Source organism: Petromyzon marinus, chromosome 46 (assembly GCF_048934315.1).
Source record: "Petromyzon marinus isolate PM22_M1 ecotype Great Lakes invasive population chromosome 46, UKy_Petmar_22M1.pri1.0, whole genome shotgun sequence".
NCBI classification, from domain to species: Eukaryota; Metazoa; Chordata; class Hyperoartia; order Petromyzontiformes; family Petromyzontidae; genus Petromyzon; species Petromyzon marinus.
Genome location: NC_133712.1, coordinates 10,953,409 through 10,976,549, shown reverse-complemented (window position 1 = coordinate 10,976,549; position 23,141 = coordinate 10,953,409). Strand labels below are relative to the sequence as shown.

At 44.4% G+C, this 23,141-nt stretch overlaps 1 protein-coding gene across 9 annotated transcripts in view; it reads right to left on the bottom strand.

The window, feature by feature from the left end:
* LOC116952379 (membrane-associated guanylate kinase, WW and PDZ domain-containing protein 1-like) overlaps positions 1-23,141 on the bottom strand; it is a 317,826-nt gene that overhangs the window by 228,855 nt on the left and 65,830 nt on the right. For 7 of the 9 annotated variants that reach the window (XM_032971681.2, XM_032971679.2, XM_032971680.2 and 4 more), the window contains exon 2: positions 7,855-7,965. The exons of 1 other annotated variant lie outside the window; for it this stretch is intronic. The gene's annotated coding sequence lies outside the window, so the exon portion shown is untranslated. Of the gene's footprint in view, positions 1-7,812; positions 7,966-23,141 lie in introns of all 9 variants that reach the window. One more of the 9 variants, XM_032971671.2, reaches the window with a different exon arrangement.

Genomic DNA, 23,141 nt, shown 5'->3' with positions numbered 1-23,141 from the left:
TGAGACGTGGGCCGGTAATTATCAATTGGTCGGCAGAATGCATCAGGAATGTAATAAAAAGGCTGGGTCAGCAATCAGGAAGGTCATACCGTGAATAAGGTGAAGATAAATGAGGAGCACTCTCACAATCGGCGCTGCCATAGCTCGATGGGATTGTCAGAACGTGCCTCGCGCTCTCAGTACAAGTGAAACCTAGACCTGTAGACACATCAGTTGGATTTTCTTTTCACGTGGCCGTAAATATGGGCGGAGCCAAGGGGCGGTGACAGGGGTGACATTCTGCGTGTAAGTGTACGACACTCGGTCTGGCGGACTCCGTGCAACTGCATTGTCAGAGTGTGTCGCCAACCGATGGCGTCTAGTTCAACAGCCTGACTCTCTAAATCATTCTTGAAATTAAAATTTGTTGAATGTCACCCCGGCCTGAAATCCTGGCTCCGCCCCTGACCGTAAAGCATGCCAATGGAATAAAAAAAAGCTGCCAATTTTTTTTACTTTCATTTACTTGTATGTATGTATGTAGAATTTATTTCGCACAATACGTAGCCAATAGTGTTGTTTTTACAGCAATATTATGTTGTGCCTAAAGTTACATTGAAATGCAATTTTTTTTTTATTTCCATCTCATTGTGTTTTACTTTGTTGCACATTACATGGTTCTGGTCATTACTCATTGACATTTGATTCTCAGTCTAATATCATAATATTTAATGTTGACAACGGCCGAACAAGGATGCCCAATTTAATCCGATATACCACTGAGGAAATTCTGCTGGCAACCGCCAATGAAGGCCTACGCAGCATATGCCGCTAGAATGGTGTGGCCACCACCACATGCCCGGCCATCACTGTCTTCCCTCGTGTTCACATTTACACCTACAGAACTAATTCAAACTTGAATTTGGAGCTTTCGTGACTGCAGGAATTATTCTTTGTTTTTTTTCGGTAAAGTCACGTAGAAATAATAAAATAACATAATAGTGTACGACGTTTTGATTGCAACACAAGCAATCATCATCAGGTACAGAAGAGCTAAATTTACGAGAGAGAGGAGACACATAACCGCAGATATATATACAGACACAGATACAACAGGGGATTCAGAGAGAGAGAAACGTGGGAGCACACTAAATTGTAAGTTAACTTACAATTTAGCAATCTTAACTTACAATTTAGCAATCTTTGAAATAACGTAATCAACCTAACCTTGCGTTAATTGTGTTTTGACCGACCATCTGTGTTGCGTTATATGATATCCAAATCTTGCTAAAACCTGTTTGATTTAGTGTGCTCCCACGTTTCTCTCTCTCTCTGTATCCCCTGTTGTATCTGTCTGTATATATATCTGCGGTTATGTGTCTCCTCTCTCTCGTAAATTTAGTTCTTCTGCACCTGATGATGATTGCTTGTGTTGCAATCGAAACGTCGTATACACTATTATGTTATTTTATTATTTCTACGTGACTTTACCGAAAAAAAACAAAGAAGAACTAATTCAAGTCTAAGTCAGCCTTAAGGAAGCTGCCCAGGCAGGTCAAACACCACTTGCTACTGACATTATCCACGGACGGGAAACAAACTCAAGTTGCTAGGATGGCAGCAGTGTGACGACACGACACTAACTGCTTCCTCTTCACTTCCACATAGACAAAGATCCCCCCCCCCCCCGTATATCCTCGAAGAGACTGCTGGGGCAAGTGCTGTTATTGAGCACATATAAAGACCGGCACGTCGCACCTATGAGGGGGTGGACTTTATAATCAGTACCACAACCACCGCCTTTGTCTCCCCAGTGTCGATGTTTACACATCGCACCAGGTACTAATTTGAGGCTGAGTCGACCTAGGGGAGGCCCAGTAGCGGATCAGATAATCCTCACCGGTGTTGGCCATGAGCAGGACGCGAACCCGGGTCGCCAGGTTTGTAGCGCAGCGTAGCGCTAACCACTACACCACCGCTCCCCACTATCGTTTAATACCCACACGCAACAACAACAACAACAACCGCCATTCACCACTAAGTAGCGGTGACATCACCACGACACTTGTGCCAGGCTATTTGCACCTTGAGGCCACGTGAAGTGTCGAAAGCCCGCTAGCAGGAGGTCACGGGGCAGACCCAGGTGCCACGGGTCGACTGACTGAGACGACTGGCTGATGCACCACCTGTGCCCCCTACTGTGCCAACTTTCTGTGCTTTAGCCACCTGGCGCTCCGCTTGTTGTTGTGAGCGTCGCTCCTCCGCCCTCCGTTGTTGTTGGAGGGCGACTGCCTCCAACTGCCCAGTAGCGTCCTTCACGAGCCTCCTCCATTGAGGCCGATCTTGACACCGCTGGTACCAGTCATCGGCAAGTCCACTCAGCTCCACGTCCTCCTGTACTACATCACTCCATCTCTTCTCTAGCCTGTGCCACGCACGTTTAGTCCCCTCTATCTGGCCGAACAAAAGCTGTTTAGGCATGCGGTGGCTGGGCATGCTGGCTACATGGCCCAGCCAACAGCGTTACGCAACCGATGAAAAGATATTGCCGCTCGACTGATTCGGAGCGAGACCTCTGCTGTTATACCGGAGCCGGTCATGAGCACACTGCCCAGGTATGGGAAACTCTCCACTCTCTTCACAACTGCCCCATCACCGATTGGGAGTTGTGGGGGTGGAGTGTCCGATGGTACAAAATACCCAGGCAGGTGCTTAGTTTTGGTGGGGCTGATGGTAAGGCCCCATCCTCAGTGCCACGCTCCAGTCTCAGCAGCAGCGTCTCTAACTCCTCCTCTGAATGAGCAGCTATTACCAAATCATCAGCATACATAACGTGGTTGAGCAATAGGGAGCCATCCCTTGACCGCACCCGGGCATCGATCAGCCTCCCATTATATCTGTACCAAATGGAGATTCCCCCGGTACAGCTATTTAAGGCTTCACGACCTACGTGGTCAAAATAGATGTTAAATAATGTGGGAGCCAGAGGACATCCCTGTCGCACCCCAAGGTGTATAGGGAATGGCTCTGACTCCCGGCCACGTAGTTTTACCCAGGCCCGCTCACCATCATGAAGGTCCTTAATGATCGTGAGCAGAGGGTCAGGGACTCCAAAAGCACGAAGAACAACCCAGAGCCCAGGCCTACTGATGGTATCATATGCCTTGACCAGGTCAATAAAGCAGAGATGTAGGTCTTGTTGGAATTCCCTACACCTCTGCTGTAGCAGATGGACAGAAAATATTGAATCTGTGCAGGACCGCCCTTTCCTGAAACCACATTGGGGCTCCGCAAGCCTCTCCTCAGCGTGCCTAGCAAGGCGATGTTGAATAATCCTTGCCAGGACCTTTCCCGGCACACTGAGGAGTGAGATGCCCCTGTAAGTGTTACAGTCTGTGTGGTTCCCCTTCTTAAAGAGCGGACCACCAGGGCATCCTTCCAATCCTGCGGAACCCGTCCAGTAGTCCAGACTGTTGTTATGATGTCATGTAGGGCAGTCTGTGCACAAACGCCATCCTCCTTCAGCATTTCGTTTGGGAGATCATCTCTGCCCGGAGCCTTTCCTGGTCTCAGACTCTGGATCGCCTTCAGTACTTCCTCAACAGATGGCACCTCAGCCAGCCACTCACAGGGGGTGACTTCTTCTTCCAATATTTGAGTCTCCACAGCCTCAGCAGCGTCATCCCCACTTTGTGCCACATTGTTTTCCTGGCTGAGGGATTTCCCCTCCCCCAAGACCTCACATAAATGCTCAGCAAATCTGCAAATCTGTTCCTGGGGGTCAGAGATTGGATCACCGTTTTTTACCTTAATGATGGTAATAGGTGTGGTGCTGCAGGTTACTTTTTTGATGGAGTTAAATAGCGATTTGTGATCGTGGGCCACTGAGGCAGACTCCATCTCCTCAGCAATCCGCGACCACCACCCATCCTTGCAGCGCCTCACGGCTCTCCGAACCTCCGAGCGAAGACTGCAGTAAGCCTCCTCATTCTCTGACGTGGGATGCTGTAGACAATTAGAGTGGGCCTGTCGCTTTTTCTCAACCATCCTGAACACCTCCTCTGTCAGCCAGGGTCTCTGGAGAGGTCTGGACCTCGTACCCAAAGCAGCCATTGCAGCTGCATGAGTCAGAGTCCTAAACCTCACCCATTTAGCCTCGACATCAGGAGAAGTGGGGGACGATGCCAACCCCAGCCACAAGCGATGATGAAATTATCGCTTTTAACTTTCATCAGCTAACTGAGACCAGGCCACCTTAGGTTGGAATGGGGTCCTGGGTGTACACCCACCACCACCGCAAACACACAAATGTATGCAGAAAAACGCTGGGAAATTCTTTCAAGCATTTCCATTTCGTTTACTTAACGAGTACACACAGTAACCTCTGTGTTGTCAGTAAACACAAGCTATGCTTGACTTTAATCTCATAATCTACAGAGAAAACACTGAAAAATTAATGCATTTCAAATTGTAGCGCATTGATTTCCCTTATCTGCTTATGAATAAATAAAAGTCCAATGCTTCCTCACACTTTGCAGGAATAACCAGAAAACGTCTGATTTGATTTCACGATTTAAAACGCCAGAGAAATCAATGTAAATATGAATAAAGGTACTGAAAATTAAATTCATAAACTAATAATACTGTATGTATTGAGGGATAATATGCAGTCTATAAACTTTTGAACAAATGCACATATATGTTTGCACACAATCATGTTTATTTCAGTATTGTATTTTTAAAGTTATGCAGCACTCATTCATGGCTGTTAATCACTCCATATCAATCACTCTCTTTGTTTACATTCTGCGAGTTGTCTACATTCTGTGCTGGTGAAATCTACACACTGTTCGTCAGGTACGACTCCGTACACAATAAAACTCTTTAGCAACCAAAAAAAAATCCTACGGCCTAAATCGAACACCCGAGAAACTTGCTTAAGAACAAACGCAGTAATGCGCGACACATTTTTTTCATAAAAAAAAAACAAACGGGCTTATGAACCATGGTTCTGGTTTACTGATCCAATGGTCTGTGCCGCAGGGCAAAGAATTTGGCTGCCGAACGACCTCATTTGTTTCCCTGGAGAATGTGTGACCCCGCTGAATCGCTCGTCGAAAAAAAAACGATTCTGCCACGCCTGGCTCTCTTGGCTTTTGGAAGCTGCAACGGTTGACTTTAGGCGGATTGTACAGTGTGTGTGTGTGTGCCCGAACAGTCATGGGGCGTAATGACACATCAGGGCGCATCATTATAGACTGGGATGTACAAACGAACGGTATGCAGCATTGCCCGTGATTTTTTTTTAACTTGTAATGTACCGCCGCCGCACGGCATTCGCTCGCTCCTGAAGAGGCAGAGAAGGACGACTCGGAGGCATCGCAGACGAGCAGCGAGCCGGTACTACCAACGGCTGCCCAAGCTCTGCGGTCCTCTAAATATCAAGGTGTTATCGGCCAATCAATGAGCGTTTGTATACGCCTGGCGGGAAACCAGAGCACCCAGAGAAAACCCATGAGTGCGTTGGGGGCACTCGATCCTTTTCTAGATGGAACAGATGGAGATTGGTCCACGCTTGCTGTACTGCCATCTGCTGGACAGCCAGGTTCATGGCATCGCGACTGCCCGCGGTAAAGGACTTTCATAACGTTCGTGTGATCCACCAACCCTCGCTGCCTCCACGATGCTGGATTACAGCGCGCGTGCCACCATCAACCAGGATTGTGAAATTATTTAAACTTCGCAAACGTTCAAAAACACGTTCAAGCTTGGATTGACCCGTGACCCCCGTCATGCGTAAGCAACCGACTGCGCTCCATCATGCTGCAACAACCCTGGAGCGGTCCCCATGTTCACTGGCGATCTGGAGCCATTGGTGTAAATTCCACAATCCTACAGTGAGGGACAATGCCTCTAGGATGAGCATTCTTGGTATCCCACAAATGTTGCTCAGTCTATTGACACCGGAGAGAATGAAAGCCGAGTCAACATCTGACTCAACTACACTATTTATTTCTTCCATCGTACTCCAGGATAGCATTACGGAGACAACAAGAGTAGCACCATCATTTTATTTGTTATCACTCGTTCAGGAATTCCCCACTGAGTCTCCTTTACTCTGTTTTCAGGTGGGTTGCTCCAGTGGCATGTTTGCCATTTCCAATTGACTCGAGCACAATTTGTTATTCTAACCCTCAACATCGTTGAGACAATGTTCGGATTGCATCCGCTTCACTCTGCTGCGACAAAAAAATAAATCACATGCCAGCCTATATTTCTGCGCGGGGGGGAGGGGGGGGTAACTAGCAACTGCATCAGCTCGCGTTTGAAGCCCACGTTTGGCGGAGAGGGCAACCGTTATAGCGACAAGCACCCTCACGGTGTCATGCAGCCACCCTGGGAGAAGAGGGCTGCCCTGGCTGATGCGGGAGAGCCGAGCAACACTGGGACTGGATGAGCCAACCCAAGGCAACAACAAAACACCGCGATGCCCCCCCGCCCCCCCAGGGGCAACGTAGTTGGACCCTGGCACTGAAGGAGACCACCAGGGGACAACCAAGTCTCGACTCTCTTGAAGTTTTATCTCACAAGCGAGCCATGTCTTTCCATCCCTTCCTCCCATTGGCCACTGGAGAACTCCGCCCCTCCCCCCGCAGCCCCCCCTCCCCCCCGCTTACATGTACAGGGACTCCTCTACTTGCGAACATTCGACCTACAAACTTTCAGAGATACGAACAAACCTGTCCGCATGTCCAGTTCAACTGCTGTACAATAGGTGGCATCTACATCTGAAGAACGTGAAGAACCAGTGGCATCTACATCTGCACAACATGAAGAACCAGTGGCATCTACATCTGCACAACATGAAGAACCATTGGCATCTACATCTACAGGAGATTATACAACTTTTAAAGCCATTCCCCGTGTTTAGTGTATATGCCGTACAACATGTTTGGAATCAAAAGGAGTAAAGTTGGACTTATGAACCAATCGCCTAACGAACAGACCTCTGGAATCCAACTCGTTCGTAAGTGGAGGAGTCCCTGCAATCCAAATGACCTCACCGATGACATCTGGTTCAGGTCCTCCAATGGACCCTGTTTTTATTGTATCTGCTGCAATAGCCACTAAAGAAAACTCGTACACTACCAGAGCCACGGCTAGAATTTCAAAGCGAAAGTTAACGTTGTTGGGGAGGAAATGGTTTGTTTGCTCAGTCGAAGGAATTCGCTAAAGCACTGAATCTTGAGCAATCCTCAAAGTCAAAGCTATATGGGGGGGTCAATGTGCTACAAGTGGGGATAACCCCTACAATGGTATGCTGAATCACAGGTCTACTTACTATGTAAACTTTAAACATGTTGAGGTATGCCGAGCTAAAAAGGGCTTTTTGCTCAAATATACCGTTATGACATGAAAAAAATCAGGAGACGTCAATGAAATCCACGGACTTTACAAATTCGCTCAACATATCTCCGCACGCGAGATTTTCTGAATGTACAAATGGGTCGTATTTCAGAAGAAAGTCAGCACTGAAGGAACGTGCCATGTCGCATTCTCCTGTTGTGCATCGGACAGTCCCTATCTTACGTTTGTGCAAAACCAACGCGACTGTCAATGCATTGAGCAAAAATAAAAACCACTTGTTTATCACGAGCATTCTCTGCAGAGGGCATGGATTTTTTTTTTGTTACTCGCGTCGCAAGGGTCGCCAGTGTTTCAGCAACACGCGGGGTGTTATTGTAAAAAAAAAAAATCACGCGCCCAAGAAGCAGCGATTGCAATCGAGTCGCCAATTTCGCTGCCACGGCAGACAATGGCCGTCCGTCTCACCGAATGACGCAGCAGGGCCCCCCCGGGGGATCGCTCTCTCACCGCGAGGCCCAAACTTTCCGCGGACGCGGTGGTGTCCGACGGTTTCGCAGCTCCTTCGCCTCCCGTCCGTCTCGGGTCCGGCTTCGATGCAAGCAGCTGTGGCGCGGCTCCCTGACGGCGCCAAAGCAGGACATTCCATTACCGCCCCGCGCTCGAGACAAATCCTAGGGGGCGAGGGCAACCCGAGTTCGACCCGAGCGAGGGCAGCTTTGCCCTATCGCCGCTGCAGCGTGGAGCAAACATTTAATTCGTAATTAATGGAGCTTCACGCTTGCAGCAAATCTGCTGTGAGATTTTTAGAAATGGAACGAGTCACGGTTGCCCATCGAATTTAAGCAGACAGAAAAAGGCAACCGGCGATGCTGCTGCATTGGCAGTGATGCGCGTAAGCACAAAACAAAAACAATACTCGCATTGGTCAATAACACTGCACCAAACAAAATGAGTATATAATTATTCACGTTCAGGGTAATGGCCATGCCCTATGAAAAAAGTGTCATTGTATTTTCCTTTTACTTTAAGGCCACACGCGGTGTTATTGGGGGATGTGTTGAGTTTTTTTGCGTGATCTTTGCCAACAATGAAGTTGGTGTTCCATCGAGTTGTTCTCGGTTACGCAGAACCATCTTCGGCTCCATCAATTTCCAAGCAGCTCACCGTCATCGCGCGATAATGATGATATACAAGAGAGCTCCCCTCGCATCGTGGTCACACGTGACGCCGTGAGAATGAACACCCCGGTTAATTTATCACGTTGAGAAGCAAGGATTTAGTTAACTTTTAAATCGGCGATGCCGCGAGAATAAAAAAAGAGCAACATATTGTGATGAACGTTGTAAATTGAAACAGCGAACGCTTGTTAAGCTAATCTAAAACATAAACAAACACCTCGATTTTAAATTTTGATTTTAAGCTTTCGTGACTGCAGTGATTCATATTCTTGGTTCTTTCGGTGAAGTCACGTTGAAGGGAAACAATAAAGCTTATTGTTTCCCTTCAACGTAACTTTACCGAAAGCTTAGTTTCCCTTCAACGTGACTTTACCGAAAGAACCAAGAATATGAAACACCTCGATACCATCGTCAATAATACTGTGGCCTTAAAAGGAAAGACAGTCGATCATCGATTATCCAGCTGCTTCGGGGGAGGGGGGGGGCACCAGAGTTTCAAAAACGTCGGATAATCACTAATCATCATTATTTAAAATAGCATATTTTTGCACATTCTTGCATAACGTTATGTTTTAGGTGTGGTGTATATATATTTAAAATTGTGTTCACCATATGAAATTGGCATAAACAGGCAAAATAGACAAAAATATAACATTCGATGCATCAATCAATGACCCAAATGGCCCTCATTTTCTATGGAAAAAAGTCGCCTCATATATTGCTTGTTATATATATTTAAGGCAGCGTCACCAATGGTCTTCATTTCTATGTTCGTTGGTGCCCCTGTGCACCACCGCACAAACAGGAGCATCCGTCGGCAAGCAAATAGTTTTCTTCGAATTATATTTCGCTCGATCTGGCTGTCTTGTAGCCTCAAAACAACTTTATCAAAAGCGTAGTCACAGGTGCACAGCACAGCAATCCTTTTTTTAATGTGTAACGTTCAGTATTTGCGTGTTGCTGTATGCAATACTTGACGGTCAGAGCTAATAATGACACGTGTTTCACAGCAAACAATTGCATATCTGAATAAATATATCTTATCTAATTAAGTTTAGTAAAGCACGTGGGGGGAAAAAAAGTGCATTTACTAGGAGTACATACGTAACTGTGACAGCACACAATAGTATACTTTGTGAATGAAGCCAGCAGTATGAAAAATAAGAAGAGTTTTTACCCTTTCTGGCAATACAACAGCTGTGTTAAGAAGTTCAAACACCAAATAGAGACCTTTATCAAGGAATCAAGTTCGCATTAACCACACACACAGTACCACTTGTCGTGAACATGCAAACAAACACGCTCTGATACTATTTGCATTGTCTTTGAAACTGATTGGCCTACACCAGAGACAGCCTTCTTCATGGCCTTGTCTCACCAGTGTCAGAGCAGAGAACGCCAAAAGGCGAGCAGTACAAAGACAATGCCACTATCAGCGCAACTGTAGCAAGGGTTGAACGACTAAATGTCCCATAAAGGTCCCAAAAAAATTCCCGTGAGAAGGCCACAGTGTATACAGTATAACCTCAAACCACAATCCCACTGCCGGTTGTTCTTGCTCAGAGCCATTAAAACACGCGGCTTGCCCGGCCAAAATCAAGTCGCGCATTTCCAGAACATCATTTCACAACACACCTAAGTATTCAATCGCAAAAACAATCACAGCGTTCCATTCCATACGTCCGCGTTAGCCTGCAAGGCCCGCAGTATTTAGTCGCCAAATCCGTTCCGACGCACAATTACCTTAAGACGGCAATCGACCCAACAAAGACAAAGATTCCCCGTATAGCCTTAACAGACTGTTGGGGCAAGTGCTGTTAGCGAGCGCCTGTGAAGGCCGGCACGGCACACGAGGGGGCTTGGGTGGTCAGCACCACGCCCGGCCGCCTGTCAACCCGAGTGGCGATGTTCACACACAGCACCAGGAACTCATTTGAGCTGAAGTTGACCTAGGGGAGGCCCAGGACCGGTTCAGATAATCGTCACTGGGTGTTGGCCGTAAGTGGCGACTGAACCCGGGTCGCCAGGTTCGTAGCGCAGCGTGCTAACCGCTACACTACCGCTCTCCACACTCAACCCCATCACACACACACATACACAACAGCAATGGCAAAGTCATTCACGACAAAGCGAGAGCCAAGGAACGGCCTTCCTCTCGTCACACTTGGCAAAGCGTACGACTTTCCGACATTCCCAATTTCCAGACATTTAACATCTAGTATTAAACTCTCTGCCACTCTTCGGCAGGCGTGACTTACGTGCATTTCAGCAAATGACAAATGATATACTCTTACGGTACCCCCCCCTCTCGGCGCTGCAGTCGCCTTCCAACATTCCATTTCATTATTTCAAGCTCTCCTCTCATCCCCCCCTCTCCCGCCATCTACTGAAGCCTGCTGTATTGTCATGCAAAATGCTGGAAAGAATTTTATGGTCTCAGCATTTAGCCATCTGCTCCACTCCCATGTCCAGCCTGTGTTACTAAGTGCTTCCTTATAAAGTCTTCTGGCCAGATGGAGCAGGGTTTTTTTTTTGTTTTTCCCTAGGATATGAACGTCTTCACGCACCGCATCTCTAAATGATTTGTAATGAAAAGGCAGCCAGCCACAGAGCTTCCAAAAAGACATTAGTTCAAACATTTGCTTTACCAGCAGGGGCAAAGGCAATACGTGTTTTTTTCTTCTCAATTACTGTCTTCAGACATGTCACTGCCGTGTCTGATATTCCCTTGCCTAGTCTTTGCAATCGTACATGTACGGTCATATCCTGACCACTTCACAGTAGTTTCTTAGGGTGGAGTGGTTGGTGGCATAGTTGTTATTGCACTGACTGGACGTGGCACGAGGATAGAGGAGAAATGGATGATGTGGTACAGAAGGATGCGGAGCTGAGTGGACTTGCTGATGCCTGGTACCAGCAGTGTCAAGATCGGCCTCTGTGGAGGAGGCTCGTGAAGGATGCTACTGGGCAGTTGGAGGCAGTCACCCTCCCAACAGCAAGGAGCGGGATGCCGAGCGGCTAAAATGCAGCAAGTTTGGCACAGTGGGGAGCACAGGTGGTGCATCTGCCAGTAGTCATCTCAGGCAGTCAACCCATTGCACCTGGGTCTGTCCCCTGACCTCCTGTCAGCAGCGAGCCTTCGACACTTCACTTGGCTTCGAAGTGCAAACAAGCATGGCTCAAACGCCGTGTTGACGTGACCGTCACTTAGTCGCGAATGACAGTTGTTGTTGTAATGCACTGACCAAGGGTAACTTCAGCATCAAGTGATATCTGAACTGGTCCTGCCAACCCACCCTTCCGCCCCCCCCCCCCCAAACAACCTTCATTGACCAGAGTGGTAAAGTATGGTAAAAAAAAGCATGGGGAAGGCCTTCAGCCATGGGTAGGCAAAGGGCTGTAAAATATTATTACATTTTATTGTTTTGGTCTTGTGAAAAGGACAAGTTTCATAATATATCATTCCACAGCCACATTGTTGAACGCTCGCTGCAATATGTTTGAGCTCTTCAGTGTAAAATGCCAAGCAATACATCTTTATCTGCGAAACGGATTTGTTTTGCTCGACGTCAGGCGAGTTGTTAACGACTAAATATCTGCTGGGAAACTATTGGATTATTTGCCTCTGTATAACCACGTTTGTCAACGTATGGCATAGCCCAATAACATTGCTGTGTTGGTTTTGAACGTGTGCAAGCGCGGTAAAGGTGCAGCCCTGCAAGTGCGTGATCACACCACTGCTGGCGGAAGCCCTGCAAGCGCTTGAACATCTCGCACCCAAAGCCATTTGCGCTGCACTACCCTTAAAACAAATCTCTTCCCCGTGTATTCGTTATTACCCAAATGTAAAATACTGCATTCCGCGCTGTTGGTGTCGAGAATTTATTGGCGAACATCTCTGAAGTTTATTATCCGAATTAATTACCCGTCGAGCCATAACGGCTCTGTTTCAAGGGGTTGACTCGACCAGCACACAGACATGGCAGCAAGAGTTAATAAACAAGATATGAAAATATGTGAAAGTAAATAAAACCAAATTATCTTATCGAAACAATTATCTACATTCGAATTTTTATTTTTCGACCTGAATAACGTCTCTTTAAACCAGTTACAGAGATGGCTGAGTCTGGACAATCGACTGTCAACACCGGCCCATTTTCGCTTGACTATTTCTTAGAGGATGTAAAGATAACCCATTCATTCCAACTTGAAAATGCTTGCATCGCGCGTGAATAACCATTTACCCATTTTGTACGGGGTGACGTGCCGCCATCAATTACACAAAGCACACGCTATCCCAACTTTCCCTGCCCGTCTGTGCAAGCATCTTGCGGGTAATATTACAGGTACTGAAATTCTACACCGAGCAGATGTACGTATGTATTCAGCTGCACAAAGTCATTATTTAACAAGGACGGCCAAACCTTATGCACAGATTTCCCGGCAACGCGGGGAAGATTTCCGGTGGAAAAAAAAGATAACTTAAGAGATGACTGGAGTATGGAGGGGTCTCATTATGCACCATCATTCACATGCAAATGTTTGTTTTTACATGCACGGCCGTTCTGCACGGCATCTGCAAAGCGACGTGTCTGCTAACGCACGCTCAAACGCACGCGCACACACGGACCTAGCTCAATAATCGTTAATATTTGGTTACAGGAGCGTGCAATCAGCAGCTGAAGCAGGGAGTGCAACAAATTCATTAACACGGCATTTCTCAGCTCGTGATAAACGCGTCGAATGTGACGCGTGGACGAGTCGACGTTTAGCCATTTTGCTCACGTGACCCCTGCAGCGATGACGATAGGTGCTATCATTTATCGCTATAAAAAAATATAAGAATTGATTCTTCAATTAAATCGTGACTAAATTGCAACACTTCATCAAATCACCCGAGAAGTGGGGTGGTGGTGGAGGAGGAGGAGGGGGCGTGAATTTCTCAATCACGACCAAATGGTCCACACGTTCTCTGAAGTGACATTCGACTATTTTCGGCGGATTCAAACTAATGCGCTGTCACTATAACCATAATAAAGCACAGTATCTACTACCACGTGCAGAATGATGGTCACTTTTACGGTCACCTGATGAACGGTAATCATCATTTTAACTTGTAACGCTCCACCGCACCACATTATTTCTCTCCCAAGAGAAAGCCAACGATACGGCCGGAGCGAGAAGGAACCACAGACAGGCGGCGGCCACGTGACGAGCCGGCACCAAGTCCCCCCGCCCCCCATCCCCCCCCCCCCCCCAAGCTCTGCGGTCCTCTATATATTAAAATGTTACCAGCCAATTAACGAGTGTTTACTGAAATTCCACGCGTGTGAGGGGGCAACGCTCGATCCCATACAGCTGGAACCGATGCGGAATCTAACATTTTCTTGGACTGCCTGTCCTCCTGGCAAGCCAGGGTATGGCAATCTCTTCGGCACCGACTGGGAAGAGAGTTTCACGACATTTGCGTGATCCACCAACCCTTGCTGTCTCCCAAGGTGCTGGATTCAGGTGTGTGTGTAGCCACCACCTGCCCGGGTATCTCGTCGATCGAGAAAGCAATGTTCGCACCTCGTGCACAACAACGTATCGATGCCTCTTAGCTACTGTATACAGTGAGAGTAAAAATGATAAATTCAGATAATTTTTTGTTTGTCGTCCTTCCCCCGCACCTCCGATTAGCACGGTTGGCTATGTACACTGCGAAATAAGTTAAACATGCATAGATGCCTTTTGGTTTCAATACAAAACACACAATTGCATTAAATGCCGTGATCGTTGTAAATAAAAAAAACCTTCCTGTCATATGATATTCAAAGATGCGATGGTAAATGCAGGATTCTGATAAATACACACAATCAAGAATACGTTTTGAAAGAGGTTCAAAAGCAATGCCGTAGGTGGCTTTATCCAAAAAGTAAAATAGTTAAATATCTTCTTAAAAAACTTTGAAGGGTCAAAGAAAAAAATGTCTTGGAAAAAACATTACCGTTGAAAAAGTTCTCCTTTCATCAAACGTAAACCTCTTTCGATTTCAAAGCGTGTGTGCAATTTGCAGGAAGGATTTTGTCTGGGAAGGCGACTACAAACCACCTTGTTATAATTCCACGAGCAAAGCTGAGTGTCGTTCCTACAACCACCCTTATTGTGCTCTCCATCGACAATGCATGCATTGCTCATCATGTGAAAAATATAGCCGCACTTGAGAGTTTGGAATGTTGCATAACGAGAGTAACGGTGCTCTTAAAAAACAAATCTCAAGCATTGCTTTGGCTAACTTTGTCTTAAAAATTGTAAGTGGAGCCTGATATATATTTTAAAAACAGTTTGATATAGGTAGCTCTACAGAGGCTAAAAAGTCTTCAAGATTGGTTGGGTGGAAAAAAATCTTTAAAATTTGTATGATTGTTCGTGACCTAGCCTCCATCCATCTCCCCACTCTCATCTCAACTCTGCTCTCCGGCACGCTGTCTCCACTCCGGAAAAATAGAGGCCTCCCCTTCTTACAAAGCCACCCACACACAGTCAAAAAAAAATCTTCATTTCGTGGGAGGTTGGTCATTCTAGGCTACTGCTAACCTTGTCTGGAATTCTCTTCCACTGGAACTTCGCGTAGCTGAGACTGCTGGCCTTGATCAAGTCAATATTTACAATTCATTTGACTCGTTTGTTTTCACGGCTACTGCTCCCTTGTCTGGAATTCTCTTCCACTGGAACTTCGCGTAGCTGAGACTGCTGGCCTTGATCAATTCATTTGACTCATTTGTTTTCATGTGCACATCGCTAAAATGGGTTCTTTGCGTTTAAAAAAAAAAGATTTATGTTCCATGAGAAGTGTCTGGATTTGTGGTTGCACGTAGACACTATATAAATGTAAATTGTATTGCATTGTGATGGGATGCACTGCAGAAGACCATCAAGCCACATGTTTTTATAATGCCAATGGCCATTCCTGAAAAGCTATGATGGTAGTGCTTGCAATTTGTTTTGGAAGTGCAACTGGACGTTACATTTTCCAATTCGCACCACGTTTATGGAAGAACCCTTTGTAGTTTAAATGCATTTGCATCTCAAAACAGGGTACTACAAGACTGTTATGTGTCCAGCGTGGTCCAGATGCCTTGTGACCACTCAATTAATTGACCCCTAACTTCATTTCCCTTTGAATATTAATTTCTGTTTCAAATAAATCTTACTTTCAAAATGATTAAGTTTTAGATAATTAAATGGGAGACACAGGACGTCTGGACGACCCTGTACTTGATCACACATTTTAAACATCGATCAACGCATTATCGACTAAATACAAAAAAAACTCAAATCCTGGCTTCTGGTTACAGAACACAGTGCCACCATTCAACGGCCCCCTCTGTACTCCACTGGGCTCCATAGACCAACGCGACAGTCAGAGCCACGTGGTATAGACGTAGTGGAGTTCTAGCCTTGCAAACGACGTAAGCGACGGGGACTCCGGTGGCCGTGATGCGAATGGAGATTGCCAAGGGTTGTGTGTCCGGAAGTTTGTTAGCCGTGATTTTTTTTTAAATGCATGTCATGTCGGACAGCCCGACGATATGTCTCCAAAACAAATGCCCGTTGAACGAAGCGGCCTTAATCTGGTTGAATCAACAAAGCCCATATTCATTATGAATGTTCAGGCTGAGCTGCCAATGATATTCGCTGTGGTAGTATTTGGCTTAATGGCTCATGTTTTAGCTTCAGGACCCTCTCTAACCTCTTGAAATAACATTGTAATATGTTTGTCGGCCGTGGCGTAAGAACATCTACGGTAGCTCTGAGAACGATAAACTACAACAAACATGCACAATCATTATCTTCAAATAACTCAGTTGAAACTTAAAATATAATTATTCATTTCTTTGCAATGTATAAGGATATATTTCACCATAAGCAGTGTTTAGAAATAAAAATCCACCTATGAAAAGCTACCCAGGTCAGTGATTCTATGAGAGATGAAATTTAAACAATCTCTCTCCATGGTTATTCAAATGCACTCTGCCACATGTGGCAGGGATTGCGTTTTCGTGTTTATGGCATGCTTACTTTAACACAATGATGCCTTTCATCTGTCAGAATTACTTTTATAGTTCATTGGTTGGCTTAATTGCACGCTCAGTGAAAACAGTTATTGCATTCCTCTTGCATTGTTTTCCCAAACATTCTTATTTTGGTTCAAGCCCTGACCTTACCTGGAAAAACTGAAAAATAGTCGATGTAAAACATTCGGGTAGTGTGACATTTTTGGAAGAATTCTGTAAATGTGAATTCAGAGGTCAATTATGACGAAACATTGTTTTTTGCTCAAATCTGTTGGCCCTTTATTTTTGACCGGTATTTTAAATTATTTGTGGACCATATTTTCTGATATACAAATCTAGAGTAATTTTGATATGCTTTAGCTTGATATTAATATTCAAATTAACACGTCTAAGTTGTCGATATTTCATAATGCAACATTATTATAAATTATAATTTCCAGTTTAGGGAAGCCATGATTCATAGTCCATCCATAAAACATAGCAATGTCTGGTGCAATTCATTTGCTGTACTCTTAATGGCAACACTTGCTACACAAACGGAAGTTAACAGTGAATAAAGTTCTATACATCAAGAAATCTCACTTGGAACGCAATGACACTTGTTATTAACGCATTATCGTAATAGTAATAATAATAATTATTATTTTCTCACAGCGTTGTGGCTATTCCCTCCAATTCACATTTCACCCCTAAAAGTGTGGCGCCCACAGCAACACTTTTCAACAGGTTTCAACAGCTGACGAAGATGTTGGTCAGCTGGCCAATATCCTTCTGAGGAGTCACAATGAAATGTTGTTATTTGTTAATAAGTCAAGAAAACGGTATCAAATTGAAGAAAACTATAAACGAAAAAAAAAATTCCCAAGTCAAATATCTGCATCATGCAGGTAGACCAATTTGTCATTGCAAAATGCTCCGTAAGGTTCCATACAATTGACATGATAGAGTCTAAACTCTGTGGATATCAATGCAGGCGATCAGTTGCCACAAACTCATTCAATGCGGTTATCTACCCTCAGGCATTATGACATTAAGCGAGAATCTGCAACCACGTTGTTAACTCAGATTCCCTCTCGCAAAACTGGATGGATCCGTGCAACTCCTGTGCCAGCGTCCCAAGTAAATGGACTCCGTATAGCGTTGGGAGTGAACACAAAACTGCTGCCCTGTGCATTGTGGCACTTTGTCTCTCACGTGTCATGTTGTGGCATATAAAATATGGATCACACATTTCATATGATATACTAGCGTCTCAGAGCATAAATCCTGGTAAGTACTTTAGAGTCTCAGGTCCATTCTTCTCAATGCAGCTTTAGCGTATTCACAGAAAAGTAAAGAAATCGGACGCAGATACGCATTGTGTAGATCTTTGCATAACAATAACACAACTGTTGATTTGCACGAAAAAAGAAATTAAATCCTAAGTTTAACATGTTTTTGCTATTCATTTCTTTCTCAAATTTTCAGAGGACTATCATTCGGGTGTACGGTTATCTAGGATTTATAATTTCTGAGATTAAAAAAAAACTATTATTAATAATGACTATCATATCATGTTTTAAGTCAATTTAACTGAGCAGCTATAATTTTCACATCGTCTTAACATTGCAATTTATCTCTCGAGAATATGGAATAATGACCTTTAGCACTCACATCGTTCTGTTCAAATCCCTTAGGGATGCTTTCATCCCCATCAGAAAATGTTGGCGAACAAAAAAATGCATTTACATGCGCACTTATCCAACATGCACAATGCTGTACATTCTGTTTTCAGATTAAATGTAAACTGCAATGGGTTAAAATTACAACCACGATTTGTCATTGGATGATTTTCCATTGTTGTTGGTCACATGGATTGTATGACCATACGTCACTATGCTGCTCAGTGTGAGATGAAGAAGAGTGCCCCCATGACTGGTTCTGATATCACGAGCAAACGATGTTAGTTTTCAGGATTCCGATAAAATAACTATGTGACGGTACATCGGAATGCACAAAAAACCGATGCTAGTTTTCAGGATTCTGGTAAAAATAACTTTGTACATCGGAAAGCACAAAAAACGATTTAAGTTTTCAGGATTCTGGTCAAATAACTTTGTGACGGTACATCGGAATGCACAAAAAACCGACGTTAGTTTTCAGGATTCTGGTAAAATAACTTTGTGACCGTGCATCAGAATGCACAAAAACCGACGTTAGTGTTCAGGATTCTAGTAAAATAACTTTGTATATTGGAAAGCACAAAAAACTATGTTAGTTTTCGGGATTCCGATCAAATAACTTTGTGACGGTACATCGGAAAGCACAAAAAGCGATGTTGGTTTTCAGAATTCTGGTAAAATAACTTTGTGACGGTACATCGGAAAGTACGAAAAAAAACACGTTTTACTTTATACAAGTACAGTACACTATTTTTTGATTCGTTTGTGTTGTGTATCCTTTTCTACTACTTAATCAGCATTCGGGGGAGGGTTGATGGCAAAGTGGATTGCATTTTGTATTCCAACACGAAAACCCAAGTTATATTCCCAATCACAGGTGAGATTGGTGGTGCATGACATCTGAACCAGCCCTGTGCCTCGCTATCATCAACCTGCATTGATTAGTGAGGTGAAGCATGGAGGTCTTCGTGCAGCAGCGGGCACATTGTTATTTTAATATTCGGAAATTAATGACCTGCAGAGACAATGAAAATAAAATATAGGACACGCATAAAGCGACTGTTAATAACAACACTGCACCTTTTCTCCCCTCCCCCCCCCTAGAAAATCCATCAAATATTAGTTTTTTTCGGCAATGGAATCGAGGTAAAACAAATGAATGATACGCTTTCCAAACCTCTCAACTCTGATTACATCAAGATTCCTCTCCTGACCACCTTGAGAAATTGTTCTTTCACAAAGGGAAGGAGGGGAAAAAAAACCCCTCTTACTTATCATGACAGTGGATAAATATGAACAGCGACAGTTGTATGGCTTTTTTTACTTAGATGGCTTGAAATTGGAATCCTGTATTTTTTTACCCTTAAGTGAAATCATCTCCAGGGAAAGGATGCTGAAATGTTGTTTTGAAGGCAGCAGTCTGCACGGCCGAGAATTCAAGTGAGATCCATTTTTGTCAATGTGGTAACTGTGAAGCCAGAAACTTACAAATATAAATAGCTGTCGGGGGAGAGAGGGGGGTGTTGTACAGTATTTATAGCCACCGTTCACCTGCGTTCAGACGATGGTAATAAAGACACTGTGTGATGGCCTGCAAAGCCGCAGCCTCAGTTTGATTCCCAGTCATGGCTAGCTAACGTACCTGAACCGTTTAATGCGTAAGCTTTCGCGACCAGTATTATTCATAATAAAGGTTTTTGGGTTTTAATCGCGTTATTTATAAATGTGTCGCAACCCTCCACCACCTGACATGGCCAATCAGTAAAAAATGTCACGTTGAAAAAAGACAAATAGTTCACTACCTTAGCCCACCGGTGTGTTGAAGAGTGGATCCACAACATTTACAATTTGAGTACGATGTTTCGCTGGAAGTTACATCCAGCATCATCGGGAGATTTGCCAGAATAGTGAAGCCATCCACCTGCTTCCGGTCTAAAATAGTGTAGGATGGCATCATCATTGTTGAACCCCATCAGGATTCGAGATCAGAGGCAGAGATTCAAAGGTAATACCAAACCAGTTAAAATAACACATCACATAAAGTATGTTAAAGCTAACCAAATACTACACAAAGCTAGAGAATTATTATTACTAGAGAAAATACAGCACATTATGAGTGAATTATCTCAAATTTCTGAGCCCCTAAAGCACTTGCACATCAGCAATAGTGTTTCCATACATGATTGGAATATAATCAACACAACAATCGGCTGATAATATATTTAATTTAACTAAAACTAAGCAAATTAATACATTCGCCAGATTACATAACAAACAAGTCACAAATAATAACGAGCAATTTAAAAACAAAACTGTAATGAACTTAACTAACACTGATGTAACCAGTGACATGATTTTCGTCTTTTCTAAAGGCCTTAACTTTGCTGTTACCCCACGTACAATTCCAGTAGATGAGTTAGTTGCCGAGGTGGAATCAGCGGTAAGACATTTTCCACATAACTAGGCAGAGAAGACTAGACACGAGATTTCCAAAATAATTAAGAATAGTAAAATTAAAAAAAGAATATTACCTTTGGTGAAGCAAGAGCCTTAAGAGAGCTTAGATTAAATAAAGAAATTCTAATTCTGGCAGCTGATAAAGGCTGCACTACTGTAGTGATGTGCCGATCAGATTATGATAATAAAATTAAAGATTTACTGGAGGAAGATACCTACATTAAAATTAAACAAGATCCAACCAATACTTTAGAATGCAAGACTTCTGCAATCATTGCAAATTCATTCATCCCCAAGACTGAGCAATACCAAATTGAGCCACGGGCCTCAAAACCATCAAGATTGTATGATCTTGAATTGAAGCTTTCGTGACTGCAGGAATTCATACTCTTTGGTTCTTTCGGTAAAGTCACGTAGGTAGAAAAATAAAGAATAGATTACGACGTTTAGATCGCAACAACAATCAATCGTCTTCAGGTGAGAGACGATTGCTTGTTGTTGCGATCGAAACGTCGTGACCTATTATTTATTTTTCTACCCACGTGACTTTACCGAAAGAACCAAAGAGTGTGAATCCCTGCGGTCACGAAAGCTTCGAATCAAGATTGAACCGCCTCTACGAGGAGGATTTCCACACAACACAGACATGACTTCAACCGAGAAGATGAATGCAAATTTAGCAATCTGTGGAAGGACGTTGATCAACCAGGTAAAGGTGTTAACTGTTGTGTTGGCCGACTCTCTGAGTTGCATTACATTTCTAAGTTTGCTAAGTTTAATCTTTTTTTTCTTTTTCTCTCTCTCTCTCACCTCGTTCCCTCTTTGAATTTCACCCCCCACCCTCTCGCCCGTTACGGCAGCCCCTCCCCCTCCCCTCCCCCCCCCTCTTGGGTCTATATAATGCCCCATCACAGCAGCTTGTTTCTCTTTCTCACCTGAAGACAGGTGACAATAGCCTCAATTCTAGATTTGAAGCTTTCGTGACTGCAAGGATTCCATACTCTTTGGTTCTATTCGGTAAAGTCACGTAGGTAAAAAATAAAACAACAAAAATCACGACGTTTTGGCCACAACACAAGCGGCCTTCATCAGGTGAAGGGACCAGACTGTCTCGAGGACAGCGCTGGAGTGAACACAGCCAAGCTCAGACCGCAACCTTTAAGCTGTGTGAGAGTAATTAAGGTGCCTTGACAATGGAATTAGCATAAAAAATTTGCATTTAATAGGCAGACTTAGCATGATGAAAGGTAGGGAGGGGGTCGACCTGTGCAAGCTGGCAAGGGGGCAAGGTAGCGTCCTCATGCTGGTGGTGTGAAAAGGGGATTTTAAGAAGCTGCGAAAGTTTGGGGTACCACTACATGAAAAATATACTGTACCATTGAAAATGAGTTTAATGTTTGGTTCGATTTAGAACATCTTTCCAATGGTTTCTTAATTTGAAACCATCTTCTCGGTTGAAATTGTGTCTGTGTTTGTAGATCTGAATTGCCTCGTGAACAAATATCTGATAAAAACCCGTGGGTTTGCAAAGAACCTTGGTATCAGAGAAAATTATATCGCGATCACCCACAGCGTTGTAACAGTGATCAGCTATGGCAGAAGAATTCGTTCTGCCGTGTTTCAAATCTGATTTGTGCTCGCGAATTCGGTCAGGGGGAGGAGCTATTGCATAGCAGTGGATAGAAAAGGGGCTGTAAATGATAATTTGTATTGTTGTCGTTTTTCTACGAGTTACAGATTCTCAAGACAAACACCCCCTCCACTGGGCCGTGAACAGACTGTTGTGGCAAGTGCTGTTAACGAGCACCTATTAAAGCCGAAAAGGGCACATGATGGTGTGGCCGACACCACACCTGGCCGCTTTCGTCTCGGAGCCGGTGTTGATAACCTTACCAGGTACCCATTTACAGCTGAGTCGACCTAGATGAAGGAGGCCCATGACCAGCTTTGATAATCGCCACCGACGCTAGCCATGGAGTACGAATCGCACTTGGGTCGCCAGGTTCATGGCTGCACTACCGTAGGATATAGGGCATGCAGGTACAGCCACATACATGTGTAATCATGCACAATACGTGTTTGCACAAAGACCAATTCTCACCATCAATTCACATCCCATCTCCTAACCGTCCCCCCCCCCAACCCCCTTCAATAATTCCCATGCATACAACAACTCCCCTACACCCACATTTAATAAAAAAATGCTAATCCAGATAATCTATCGACGGAGGCTATACAGAGTTTGTAGAATGTGATGTGTCGGAGTGCAGGTTTCCCCCATTCCTTCAGCCATGCCCATTTAAGCCCCAATGCGAAAGACGGGCGATTTCGGATCGACAAATGACTCGGCTCTCTGATGTGATCCTCAACGCGTCCTTTGTTGCACTTAAAAAAACTGGCGCATCCCAATTTGCCAGAAGCTTTCATCTTTGTTTAAC